Source organism: Hyla sarda, unplaced genomic scaffold (genome assembly GCF_029499605.1).
Source record: "Hyla sarda isolate aHylSar1 unplaced genomic scaffold, aHylSar1.hap1 scaffold_157, whole genome shotgun sequence".
NCBI classification, from domain to species: domain Eukaryota; kingdom Metazoa; phylum Chordata; class Amphibia; order Anura; family Hylidae; genus Hyla; species Hyla sarda.
The window spans coordinates 205,705-218,018 of NW_026608206.1; the positions used below are offsets into that span (position 1 = coordinate 205,705).

Genomic DNA, 12,314 nt, shown 5'->3' on the forward strand with positions numbered 1-12,314 from the left:
GCAAGGCCCACAGGGCTGGCTAGCTGGCTAGCCAGCAAGCAGGTAGCAATGAAAGTAGGAATCTTTCTTTTTAACCCTGTAAGGGGGTGGTGCACTGTACCCGAAGATACTGCCATATCGGGTCAATGCATAGGGCGACGGAAGCAAGCTTCGAAATCGGCCCCCGTTCTCAAAAATCCATTTAATATATGGTCCCCAGATAGGGGACGTATCAGATATTAAACTGATAAGAACAGATACTACACTTGATCTTAGCCAAAAGGCCGAGAAGCGATAACCGTGAAAGGGGCGGGCCCAACAAGGTCCCCTTCATGGGCACTATCACTGCTTGCTGTCAGGGAGGCTGCCAGACAATTTTCCATGCACACTCTGGGCTGGGGGGCAGTCAACCACCAGTACACACAGCAGAACCTAAACCCATACCATTATTGCTAAGCAGCAAGACAGGGGCCCATTGCACTCCCACGGGGCCTTTTTAAATGCAATCCATAACCCGGATTTGCCAGGAACCCTTCTTACTCCTCCTACTTGCATGTGACACTGGGCTTAGGATCTGCATAGGAAACACACACACAAGCACACACCTACCTTTGTTGCCTGCAGATGCCTCCTTGGCTGTCCCCAAACGGTATCAAACCAACACCCACGGGAAGCTGTAAGCATAGAGGACATGCCTGCACCCCATTGGACTTACCTGTGTGGGTTAAACCCGGGTTATTTGACAACCTATGGCGGTGATGGTTCTGCTCAGGCAGAGCAGTGCTGATGCTCCTCATAAAGCTGTCGCTGCTGTGAAGGTTCTAGGTGACATCACAAATCCCTATGGTTACATACACAACAAAGCTGGGTTGTTGTTGTTTACACTCTGCAAGGCCTGTGGAAGTGAGTGACATCATAGCACTGTAGTTCTGAGGCTTCTAGATGGATGCAACAATCTCCTGTTGCTTCTATGAAGGCCATAATAGACGACATCACCAAACAGCTCCATAGTCACATACACAGCAAAGGAGAGATGTTGTTTACACCTAGTGATGTCAGTGGTATTGAGTGACATCACAGCACAGTGCTAAGGCTCCTGGGCCTGGACACAGCAGCGGCTGCAATATCTCAACGGAGAATACGTTTACATATATGTGTGTGTGTGCGCGTATATATATATATATATATATATATATATATATATATATATATATATATATATATTTCTCCGCCGAAATCACTTTTAAACCCATTTCCACCTTTTTTTCCCTTCTCTTCCTCTTACTTTTTTTTCACGTTTTTTTACGTTTTTCTCCTTTTCGCCTCTTTTCTGGGCGTATTATTCTTCTTTTTCTTCTTTTTTTTCGTCTAATGCATACCCCATCAGTGCAGCAATGCTTATTCAATACCGCCAGCAGATGGAGACACTGGGGGATAATTTTCTAAGGATTTATACTGATTTTTCCTGTCTGAATTTGTCGCACAGAAAGTTGCAGGCCAAATATGTGTGACATTTCTGCGACTTTAGCTTCTAGAGCATTTTTACAACATTATACATAGGTGCTGAATACATAAAAAGCGACTGTTCAGCGACAGACAAGTCGCATCGGCTGAAAGTAGGCCAGAATGTCAGTCCATGTTGGAGCAGGTTTAGATACAGTCTAAAGTATAGATCTCAAAGTCTGTGCACAGAATTTAGCAAGGGCCTCGCACCTTCTGATGCATCAGGTAGGTGCACAATAGCATAGCCTAACCCTCTGTACTTTGGTCTATATTGATGCGGGACATAGACAGCCAGCTGATGACCAATCCATTAGTGCAATGGATGGCTGGAAGCATTTGTCTTTGCCTTTGCAATACCACAGAAGCAATGCATGGTCAATGTACAGCAATGACACACCTGTGTGAACAGCCAGGAGACCCCCCCCCCCATGTTATGTTACATAGTTACATAGTTAGTACGGTCGAAAAAAGACATATGTCCATCAAGTTCAACCAGGGAATTAAGGGGTAGGGGTGTGGCGCGATATTGGGGAAGGGATGAGATTTTATATTTCTTCATAAGCATTAATCTTATTTTGTCAATTAGGAACATTCAGCACCCACCCGCTATCAAGGCAGCTGCCTATCATGTCATGCCCTACCTGCACAGGTGTGCTGGCTACTCCAATGATCCAATTAAGGAGGCCATTTAGTCAGCAGCAGCAGAAGTCCTGTGCCTGGACGCTCCAACAGCGGCCAGACACAAGCAGAAGCAGCAGAAGCAGCAGCAGCAGCACCACCTTTTGTTTTTTGGCTGCAGCAGCAGCAAGGCCCACAGGGCTGGCTAGCTGGCTAGCCAGCAAGCAGGTAGCAATGAAAGTAGGAATCTTTCTTTTTAACCCTGTAAGGGGGTGGTGCACTGTACCCGAAGATACTGCCATATCGGGTCAATGCATAGGGCGACGGAAGCAAGCTTCGAAATCGGCCCCCGTTCTCAAAAATCCATTTAATATATGGTCCCCAGATAGGGGACGTATCAGATATTAAACTGATAAGAACAGATACTACACTTGATCTTAGCCAAAAGGCCGAGAAGCGATAACCGTGAAAGGGGCGGGCCCAACAAGGTCCCCTTCATGGGCACTATCACTGCTTGCTGTCAGGGAGGCTGCCAGACAATTTTCCATGCACACTCTGGGCTGGGGGGCAGTCAACCACCAGTACACACAGCAGAACCTAAACCCATACCATTATTGCTAAGCAGCAAGACAGGGGCCCATTGCACTCCCACGGGGCCTTTTTAAATGCAATCCATAACCCGGATTTGCCAGGAACCCTTCTTACTCCTCCTACTTGCATGTGACACTGGGCTTAGGATCTGCATAGGAAACACACACACAAGCACACACCTACCTTTGTTGCCTGCAGATGCCTCCTTGGCTGTCCCCAAACGGTATCAAACCAACACCCACGGGAAGCTGTAAGCATAGAGGACATGCCTGCACCCCATTGGACTTACCTGTGTGGGTTAAACCCGGGTTATTTGACAACCTATGGCGGTGATGGTTCTGCTCAGGCAGAGCAGTGCTGATGCTCCTCATAAAGCTGTCGCTGCTGTGAAGGTTCTAGGTGACATCACAAATCCCTATGGTTACATACACAACAAAGCTGGGTTGTTGTTGTTTACACTCTGCAAGGCCTGTGGAAGTGAGTGACATCATAGCACTGTAGTTCTGAGGGTTCTAGATGGATGCAACAATCTCCTGTTGCTTCTATGAAGGCCATAATAGACGACATCACCAAACAGCTCCATAGTCACATACACAGCAAAGGAGAGATGTTGTTTACACCTAGTGATGTCAGTGGTATTGAGTGACATCACAGCACAGTGCTAAGGCTCCTGGGCCTGGACACAGCAGCGGCTGCAATATCTCAACGGAGAATACGTTTATATATATGTGTGTGTGTGCGCGTATATATATATATATATATATATATATATATATATATATATATATATATATATCTCCGCCGAAATCACTTTTAAACCCATTTCCACCTTTTTTTCCCTTCTCTTCCTCTTACTTTTTTTTCACGTTTTTTTAAGTTTTTCTCCTTTTCGCCTCTTTTCTGGGCGTATTATTCTTCTTTTTCTTCTTTTTTTTCGTCTAATGCATACCCCATCAGTGCAGCAATGCTTATTCAATACCGCCAGCAGATGGAGACACTGGGGGATAATTTTCTAAGGATTTATACTGATTTTTCCTGTCTGAATTTGTCGCACAGAAAGTTGCAGGCCAAATATGTGTGACATTTCTGCGACTTTAGCTTCTAGAGCATTTTTACAACATTATACATAGGTGCTGAATACATAAAAAGCGACTGTTCAGCGACAGACAAGTCGCATCGGCTGAAAGTAGGCCAGAATGTCAGTCCATGTTGGAGCAGGTTTAGATACAGTCTAAAGTATAGATCTCAAAGTCTGTGCACAGAATTTAGCAAGGGCCTCGCACCTTCTGATGCATCAGGTAGGTGCACAATAGCATAGCCTAACCCTCTGTACTTTGGTCTATATTGATGCGGGACATAGACAGCCAGCTGATGACCAATCCATTAGTGCAATGGATGGCTGGAAGCATTTGTCTTTGCCTTTGCAATACCACAGAAGCAATGCATGGTCAATGTACAGCAATGACACACCTGTGTGAACAGCCAGGAGACCCCCCCCCCATGTTATGTTACATAGTTACATAGTTAGTACGGTCGAAAAAAGACATATGTCCATCAAGTTCAACCAGGGAATTAAGGGGTAGGGGTGTGGCGCGATATTGGGGAAGGGATGAGATTTTATATTTCTTCATAAGCATTAATCTTATTTTGTCAATTAGGAACATTCAGCACCCACCCGCTATCAAGGCAGCTGCCTATCATGTCATGCCCTACCTGCACAGGTGTGCTGGCTACTCAAATGATCCAATTAAGGAGGCCATTTAGTCAGCAGCAGCAGAAGTCCTGTGCCTGGACGCTCCAACAGCGGCCAGACACAAGCAGAAGCAGCAGAAGCAGCAGCAGCAGCACCACCTTTTGTTCTTTGGCTGCAGCAGCAGCAAGGCCCACAGGGCTGGCTAGCTGGCTAGCCAGCAAGCAGGTAGCAATGAAAGTAGGAATCTTTCTTTTTAACCCTGTAAGGGGGTGGTGCACTGTACCCGAAGATACTGCCATATCGGGTCAATGCATAGGGCGACGGAAGCAAGCTTCGAAATCGGCCCCCGTTCTCAAAAATCCATTTAATATATGGTCCCCAGATAGGGGACGTATCAGATATTAAACTGATAAGAACAGATACTACACTTGATCTTAGCCAAAAGGCCGAGAAGCGATAACCGTGAAAGGGGCGGGCCCAACAAGGTCCCCTTCATGGGCACTATCACTGCTTGCTGTCAGGGAGGCTGCCAGACAATTTTCCATGCACACTCTGGGCTGGGGGGCAGTCAACCACCAGTACACACAGCAGAACCTAAACCCATACCATTATTGCTAAGCAGCAAGACAGGGGCCCATTGCACTCCCACGGGGCCTTTTTAAATGCAATCCATAACCCGGATTTGCCAGGAACCCTTCTTACTCCTCCTACTTGCATGTGACACTGGGCTTAGGATCTGCATAGGAAACACACACACAAGCACACACCTACCTTTGTTGCCTGCAGATGCCTCCTTGGCTGTCCCCAAACGGTATCAAACCAACACCCACGGGAAGCTGTAAGCATAGAGGACATGCCTGCACCCCATTGGACTTACCTGTGTGGATTAAACCCGGGTTATTTGACAACCTATGGCGGTGATGGTTCTGCTCAGGCAGAGCAGTGCTGATGCTCCTCATAAAGCTGTCGCTGCTGTGAAGGTTCTAGGTGACATCACAAATCCCTATGGTTACATACACAACAAAGCTGGGTTGTTGTTGTTTACACTCTGCAAGGCCTGTGGAAGTGAGTGACATCATAGCACTGTAGTTCTGAGGGTTCTAGATGGATGCAACAATCTCCTGTTGCTTCTATGAAGGCCATAATAGACGACATCACCAAACAGCTCCATAGTCACATACACAGCAAAGGAGAGATGTTGTTTACACCTAGTGATGTCAGTGGTATTGAGTGACATCACAGCACAGTGCTAAGGCTCCTGGGCCTGGACACAGCAGCGGCTGCAATATCTCAACGGAGAATACGTTTATATATATGTGTGTGTGTGCGCGTATATATATATATATATATATATATATATATATATATATATATTTCTCCGCCGAAATCACTTTTAAACCCATTTCCACCTTTTTTTCCCTTCTCTTCCTCTTACTCTTTTTTTTCACGTTTTTTTACGTTTTTCTCCTTTTCGCCTCTTTTCTGGGCGTATTATTCTTCTTTTTCTTCTTTTTTTTCGTCTAATGCATACCCCATCAGTGCAGCAATGCTTATTCAATACCGCCAGCAGATGGAGACACTGGGGGATAATTTTCTAAGGATTTATACTGATTTTTCCTGTCTGAATTTGTCGCACAGAAAGTTGCAGGCCAAATATGTGTGACATTTCTGCGACTTTAGCTTCTAGAGCATTTTTACAACATTATACATAGGTGCTGAATACATAAAAAGCGACTGTTCAGCGACAGACAAGTCGCATCGGCTGAAAGTAGGCCAGAATGTCAGTCCATGTTGGAGCAGGTTTAGATACAGTCTAAAGTATAGATCTCAAAGTCTGTGCACAGAATTTAGCAAGGGCCTCGCACCTTCTGATGCATCAGGTAGGTGCACAATAGCATAGCCTAACCCTCTGTACTTTGGTCTATATTGATGCGGGACATAGACAGCCAGCTGATGACCAATCCATTAGTGCAATGGATGGCTGGAAGCATTTGTCTTTGCCTTTGCAATACCACAGAAGCAATGCATGGTCAATGTACAGCAATGACACACCTGTGTGAACAGCCAGGAGACCCCCCCCCCATGTTATGTTACATAGTTACATAGTTAGTACGGTCGAAAAAAGACATATGTCCATCAAGTTCAACCAGGGAATTAAGGGGTAGGGGTGTGGCGCGATATTGGGGAAGGGATGAGATTTTATATTTCTTCATTAGCATTAATCTTATTTTGTCAATTAGGAACATTCAGCACCCACCCGCTATCAAGGCAGCTGCCTATCATGTCATGCCCTACCTGCACAGGTGTGCTGGCTACTCAAATGATCCAATTAAGGAGGCCATTTAGTCAGCAGCAGCAGAAGTCCTGTGCCTGGACGCTCCAACAGCGGCCAGACACAAGCAGAAGCAGCAGAAGCAGCAGCAGCAGCACCACCTTTTGTTTTTTGGCTGCAGCAGCAGCAAGGCCCACAGGGCTGGCTAGCTGGCTAGCCAGCAAGCAGGTAGCAATGAAAGTAGGAATCTTTCTTTTTAACCCTGTAAGGGGGTGGTGCACTGTACCCGAAGATACTGCCATATCGGGTCAATGCATAGGGCGACGGAAGCAAGCTTCGAAATCGGCCCCCGTTCTCAAAAATCCATTTAATATATGGTCCCCAGATAGGGGACGTATCAGATATTAAACTGATAAGAACAGATACTACACTTGATCTTAGCCAAAAGGCCGAGAAGCGATAACCGTGAAAGGGGCGGGCCCAACAAGGTCCCCTTCATGGGCACTATCACTGCTTGCTGTCAGGGAGGCTGCCAGACAATTTTCCATGCACACTCTGGGCTGGGGGGCAGTCAACCACCAGTACACACAGCAGAACCTAAACCCATACCATTATTGCTAAGCAGCAAGACAGGGGCCCATTGCACTCCCACGGGGCCTTTTTAAATGCAATCCATAACCCGGATTTGCCAGGAACCCTTCTTACTCCTCCTACTTGCATGTGACACTGGGCTTAGGATCTGCATAGGAAACACACACACAAGCACACACCTACCTTTGTTGCCTGCAGATGCCTCCTTGGCTGTCCCCAAACGGTATCAAACCAACACCCACGGGAAGCTGTAAGCATAGAGGACATGCCTGCACCCCATTGGACTTACCTGTGTGGGTTAAACCCGGGTTATTTGACAACCTATGGCGGTGATGGTTCTGCTCAGGCAGAGCAGTGCTGATGCTCCTCATAAAGCTGTCGCTGCTGTGAAGGTTCTAGGTGACATCACAAATCCCTATGGTTACATACACAACAAAGCTGGGTTGTTGTTGTTTACACTCTGCAAGGCCTGTGGAAGTGAGTGACATCATAGCACTGTAGTTCTGAGGGTTCTAGATGGATGCAACAATCTCCTGTTGCTTCTATGAAGGCCATAATAGACGACATCACCAAACAGCTCCATAGTCACATACACAGCAAAGGAGAGATGTTGTTTACACCTAGTGATGTCAGTGGTATTGAGTGACATCACAGCACAGTGCTAAGGCTCCTGGGCCTGGACACAGCAGCGGCTGCAATATCTCAACGGAGAATACGTTTATATATATGTGTGTGTGTGCGCGTATATATATATATATATATATATATATATATATATATATATATATATTTCTCCGCCGAAATCACTTTTAAACCCATTTCCACCTTTTTTTCCCTTCTCTTCCTCTTACTTTTTTTTCACGTTTTTTTACGTTTTTCTCCTTTTCGCCTCTTTTCTGGGCGTATTATTCTTCTTTTTCTTCTTTTTTTTCGTCTAATGCATACCCCATCAGTGCAGCAATGCTTATTCAATACCGCCAGCAGATGGAGACACTGGGGGATAATTTTCTAAGGATTTATACTGATTTTTCCTGTCTGAATTTGTCGCACAGAAAGTTGCAGGCCAAATATGTGTGACATTTCTGCGACTTTAGCTTCTAGAGCATTTTTACAACATTATACATAGGTGCTGAATACATAAAAAGCGACTGTTCAGCGACAGACAAGTCGCATCGGCTGAAAGTAGGCCAGAATGTCAGTCCATGTTGGAGCAGGTTTAGATACAGTCTAAAGTATAGATCTCAAAGTCTGTGCACAGAATTTAGCAAGGGCCTCGCACCTTCTGATGCATCAGGTAGGTGCACAATAGCATAGCCTAACCCTCTGTACTTTGGTCTATATTGATGCGGGACATAGACAGCCAGCTGATGACCAATCCATTAGTGCAATGGATGGCTGGAAGCATTTGTCTTTGCCTTTGCAATACCACAGAAGCAATGCATGGTCAATGTACAGCAATGACACACCTGTGTGAACAGCCAGGAGACCCCCCCCCCATGTTATGTTACATAGTTACATAGTTAGTACGGTCGAAAAAAGACATATGTCCATCAAGTTCAACCAGGGAATTAAGGGGTAGGGGTGTGGCGCGATATTGGGGAAGGGATGAGATTTTATATTTCTTCATAAGCATTAATCTTATTTTGTCAATTAGGAACATTCAGCACCCACCCGCTATCAAGGCAGCTGCCTATCATGTCATGCCCTACCTGCACAGGTGTGCTGGCTACTCAAATGATCCAATTAAGGAGGCCATTTAGTCAGCAGCAGCAGAAGTCCTGTGCCTGGACGCTCCAACAGCGGCCAGACACAAGCAGAAGCAGCAGAAGCAGCAGCAGCAGCACCACCTTTTGTTTTTTGGCTGCAGCAGCAGCAAGGCCCACAGGGCTGGCTAGCTGGCTAGCCAGCAAGCAGGTAGCAATGAAAGTAGGAATCTTTCTTTTTAACCCTGTAAGGGGGTGGTGCACTGTACCCGAAGATACTGCCATATCGGGTCAATGCATAGGGCGACGGAAGCAAGCTTCGAAATCGGCCCCCGTTCTCAAAAATCCATTTAATATATGGTCCCCAGATAGGGGACGTATCAGATATTAAACTGATAAGAACAGATACTACACTTGATCTTAGCCAAAAGGCCGAGAAGCGATAACCGTGAAAGGGGCGGGCCCAACAAGGTCCCCTTCATGGGCACTATCACTGCTTGCTGTCAGGGAGGCTGCCAGACAATTTTCCATGCACACTCTGGGCTGGGGGGCAGTCAACCACCAGTACACACAGCAGAACCTAAACCCATACCATTATTGCTAAGCAGCAAGACAGGGGCCCATTGCACTCCCACGGGGCCTTTTTAAATGCAATCCATAACCCGGATTTGCCAGGAACCCTTCTTACTCCTCCTACTTGCATGTGACACTGGGCTTAGGATCTGCATAGGAAACACACACACAAGCACACACCTACCTTTGTTGCCTGCAGATGCCTCCTTGGCTGTCCCCAAACGGTATCAAACCAACACCCACGGGAAGCTGTAAGCATAGAGGACATGCCTGCACCCCATTGGACTTACCTGTGTGGGTTAAACCCGGGTTATTTGACAACCTATGGCGGTGATGGTTCTGCTCAGGCAGAGCAGTGCTGATGCTCCTCATAAAGCTGTCGCTGCTGTGAAGGTTCTAGGTGACATCACAAATCCCTATGGTTACATACACAACAAAGCTGGGTTGTTGTTGTTTACACTCTGCAAGGCCTGTGGAAGTGAGTGACATCATAGCACTGTAGTTCTGAGGGTTCTAGATGGATGCAACAATCTCCTGTTGCTTCTATGAAGGCCATAATAGACGACATCACCAAACAGCTCCATAGTCACATACACAGCAAAGGAGAGATGTTGTTTACACCTAGTGATGTCAGTGGTATTGAGTGACATCACAGCACAGTGCTAAGGCTCCTGGGCCTGGACACAGCAGCGGCTGCAATATCTCAACGGAGAATACGTTTATATATATGTGTGTGTGTGCGCGTATATATATATATATATATATATATATATATATATATATATATATATATTTCTCCGCCGAAATCACTTTTAAACCCATTTCCACCTTTTTTTCCCTTCTCTTCCTCTTACTTTTTTTTCACGTTTTTTTACGTTTTTCTCCTTTTCGCCTCTTTTCTGGGCGTATTATTCTTCTTTTTCTTCTTTTTTTTCGTCTAATGCATACCCCATCAGTGCAGCAATGCTTATTCAATACCGCCAGCAGATGGAGACACTGGGGGATAATTTTCTAAGGATTTATACTGATTTTTCCTGTCTGAATTTGTCGCACAGAAAGTTGCAGGCCAAATATGTGTGACATTTCTGCGACTTTAGCTTCTAGAGCATTTTTACAACATTATACATAGGTGCTGAATACATAAAAAGCGACTGTTCAGCGACAGACAAGTCGCATCGGCTGAAAGTAGGCCAGAATGTCAGTCCATGTTGGAGCAGGTTTAGATACAGTCTAAAGTATAGATCTCAAAGTCTGTGCACAGAATTTAGCAAGGGCCTCGCACCTTCTGATGCATCAGGTAGGTGCACAATAGCATAGCCTAACCCTCTGTACTTTGGTCTATATTGATGCGGGACATAGACAGCCAGCTGATGACCAATCCATTAGTGCAATGGATGGCTGGAAGCATTTGTCTTTGCCTTTGCAATACCACAGAAGCAATGCATGGTCAATGTACAGCAATGACACACCTGTGTGAACAGCCAGGAGACCCCCCCCCCATGTTATGTTACATAGTTACATAGTTAGTACGGTCGAAAAAAGACATATGTCCATCAAGTTCAACCAGGGAATTAAGGGGTAGGGGTGTGGCGCGATATTGGGGAAGGGATGAGATTTTATATTTCTTCATAAGCATTAATCTTATTTTGTCAATTAGGAACATTCAGCACCCACCCGCTATCAAGGCAGCTGCCTATCATGTCATGCCCTACCTGCACAGGTGTGCTGGCTACTCAAATGATCCAATTAAGGAGGCCATTTAGTCAGCAGCAGCAGAAGTCCTGTGCCTGGACGCTCCAACAGCGGCCAGACACAAGCAGAAGCAGCAGAAGCAGCAGCAGCAGCACCACCTTTTGTTTTTTGGCTGCAGCAGCAGCAAGGCCCACAGGGCTGGCTAGCTGGCTAGCCAGCAAGCAGGTAGCAATGAAAGTAGGAATCTTTCTTTTTAACCCTGTAAGGGGGTGGTGCACTGTACCCGAAGATACTGCCATATCGGGTCAATGCATAGGGCGACGGAAGCAAGCTTCGAAATCGGCCCCCGTTCTCAAAAATCCATTTAATATATGGTCCCCAGATAGGGGACGTATCAGATATTAAACTGATAAGAACAGATACTACACTTGATCTTAGCCAAAAGGCCGAGAAGCGATAACCGTGAAAGGGGCGGGCCCAACAAGGTCCCCTTCATGGGCACTATCACTGCTTGCTGTCAGGGAGGCTGCCAGACAATTTTCCATGCACACTCTGGGCTGGGGGGCAGTCAACCACCAGTACACACAGCAGAACCTAAACCCATACCATTATTGCTAAGCAGCAAGACAGGGGCCCATTGCACTCCCACGGGGCCTTTTTAAATGCAATCCATAACCCGGATTTGCCAGGAACCCTTCTTACTCCTCCTACTTGCATGTGACACTGGGCTTAGGATCTGCATAGGAAACACACACACAAGCACACACCTACCTTTGTTGCCTGCAGATGCCTCCTTGGCTGTCCCCAAACGGTATCAAACCAACACCCACGGGAAGCTGTAAGCATAGAGGACATGCCTGCACCCCATTGGACTTACCTGTGTGGGTTAAACCCGGGTTATTTGACAACCTATGGCGGTGATGGTTCTGCTCAGGCAGAGCAGTGCTGATGCTCCTCATAAAGCTGTCGCTGCTGTGAAGGTTCTAGGTGACATCACAAATCCCTATGGTTACATACACAACAAAGCTGGGTTGTTGTTGTTTACACTCTGCAAGGCCTGTGGAAGTGAGTGACATCATAGCACTGTAGTTCTGAGGGT

The 12,314-nt window shown here is 46.2% G+C and overlaps 6 non-coding genes across 6 annotated transcripts; all 6 read right to left on the reverse strand.

The window, feature by feature from the left end:
- Positions 1-84: 84 nt before the first annotated feature.
- On the reverse strand, positions 85-275 carry LOC130310281 (U2 spliceosomal RNA). The gene has a single exon (XR_008858811.1). It is a non-coding gene; the product is annotated as a U2 spliceosomal RNA (small nuclear RNA).
- A 2,095-nt stretch (positions 276-2,370) lies between these two features.
- On the reverse strand, positions 2,371-2,561 carry LOC130310282 (U2 spliceosomal RNA). Its single transcript, XR_008858812.1, has one exon. It is a non-coding gene; the product is annotated as a U2 spliceosomal RNA (small nuclear RNA).
- A 2,090-nt stretch (positions 2,562-4,651) lies between these two features.
- On the reverse strand, positions 4,652-4,842 carry LOC130310283 (U2 spliceosomal RNA). Its single transcript, XR_008858813.1, has one exon. It is a non-coding gene; the product is annotated as a U2 spliceosomal RNA (small nuclear RNA).
- Positions 4,843-6,926: 2,084 nt separating this feature from the next.
- Positions 6,927-7,117, reverse strand: LOC130310284 (U2 spliceosomal RNA). Its single transcript, XR_008858814.1, has one exon. It is a non-coding gene; the product is annotated as a U2 spliceosomal RNA (small nuclear RNA).
- A 2,086-nt stretch (positions 7,118-9,203) lies between these two features.
- LOC130310285 (U2 spliceosomal RNA) lies at positions 9,204-9,394 on the reverse strand. The gene has a single exon (XR_008858815.1). It is a non-coding gene; the product is annotated as a U2 spliceosomal RNA (small nuclear RNA).
- Positions 9,395-11,482: 2,088 nt separating this feature from the next.
- Positions 11,483-11,673, reverse strand: LOC130310286 (U2 spliceosomal RNA). Its single transcript, XR_008858816.1, has one exon. It is a non-coding gene; the product is annotated as a U2 spliceosomal RNA (small nuclear RNA).
- Between the last annotated feature and the right edge of the window lie 641 nt (positions 11,674-12,314).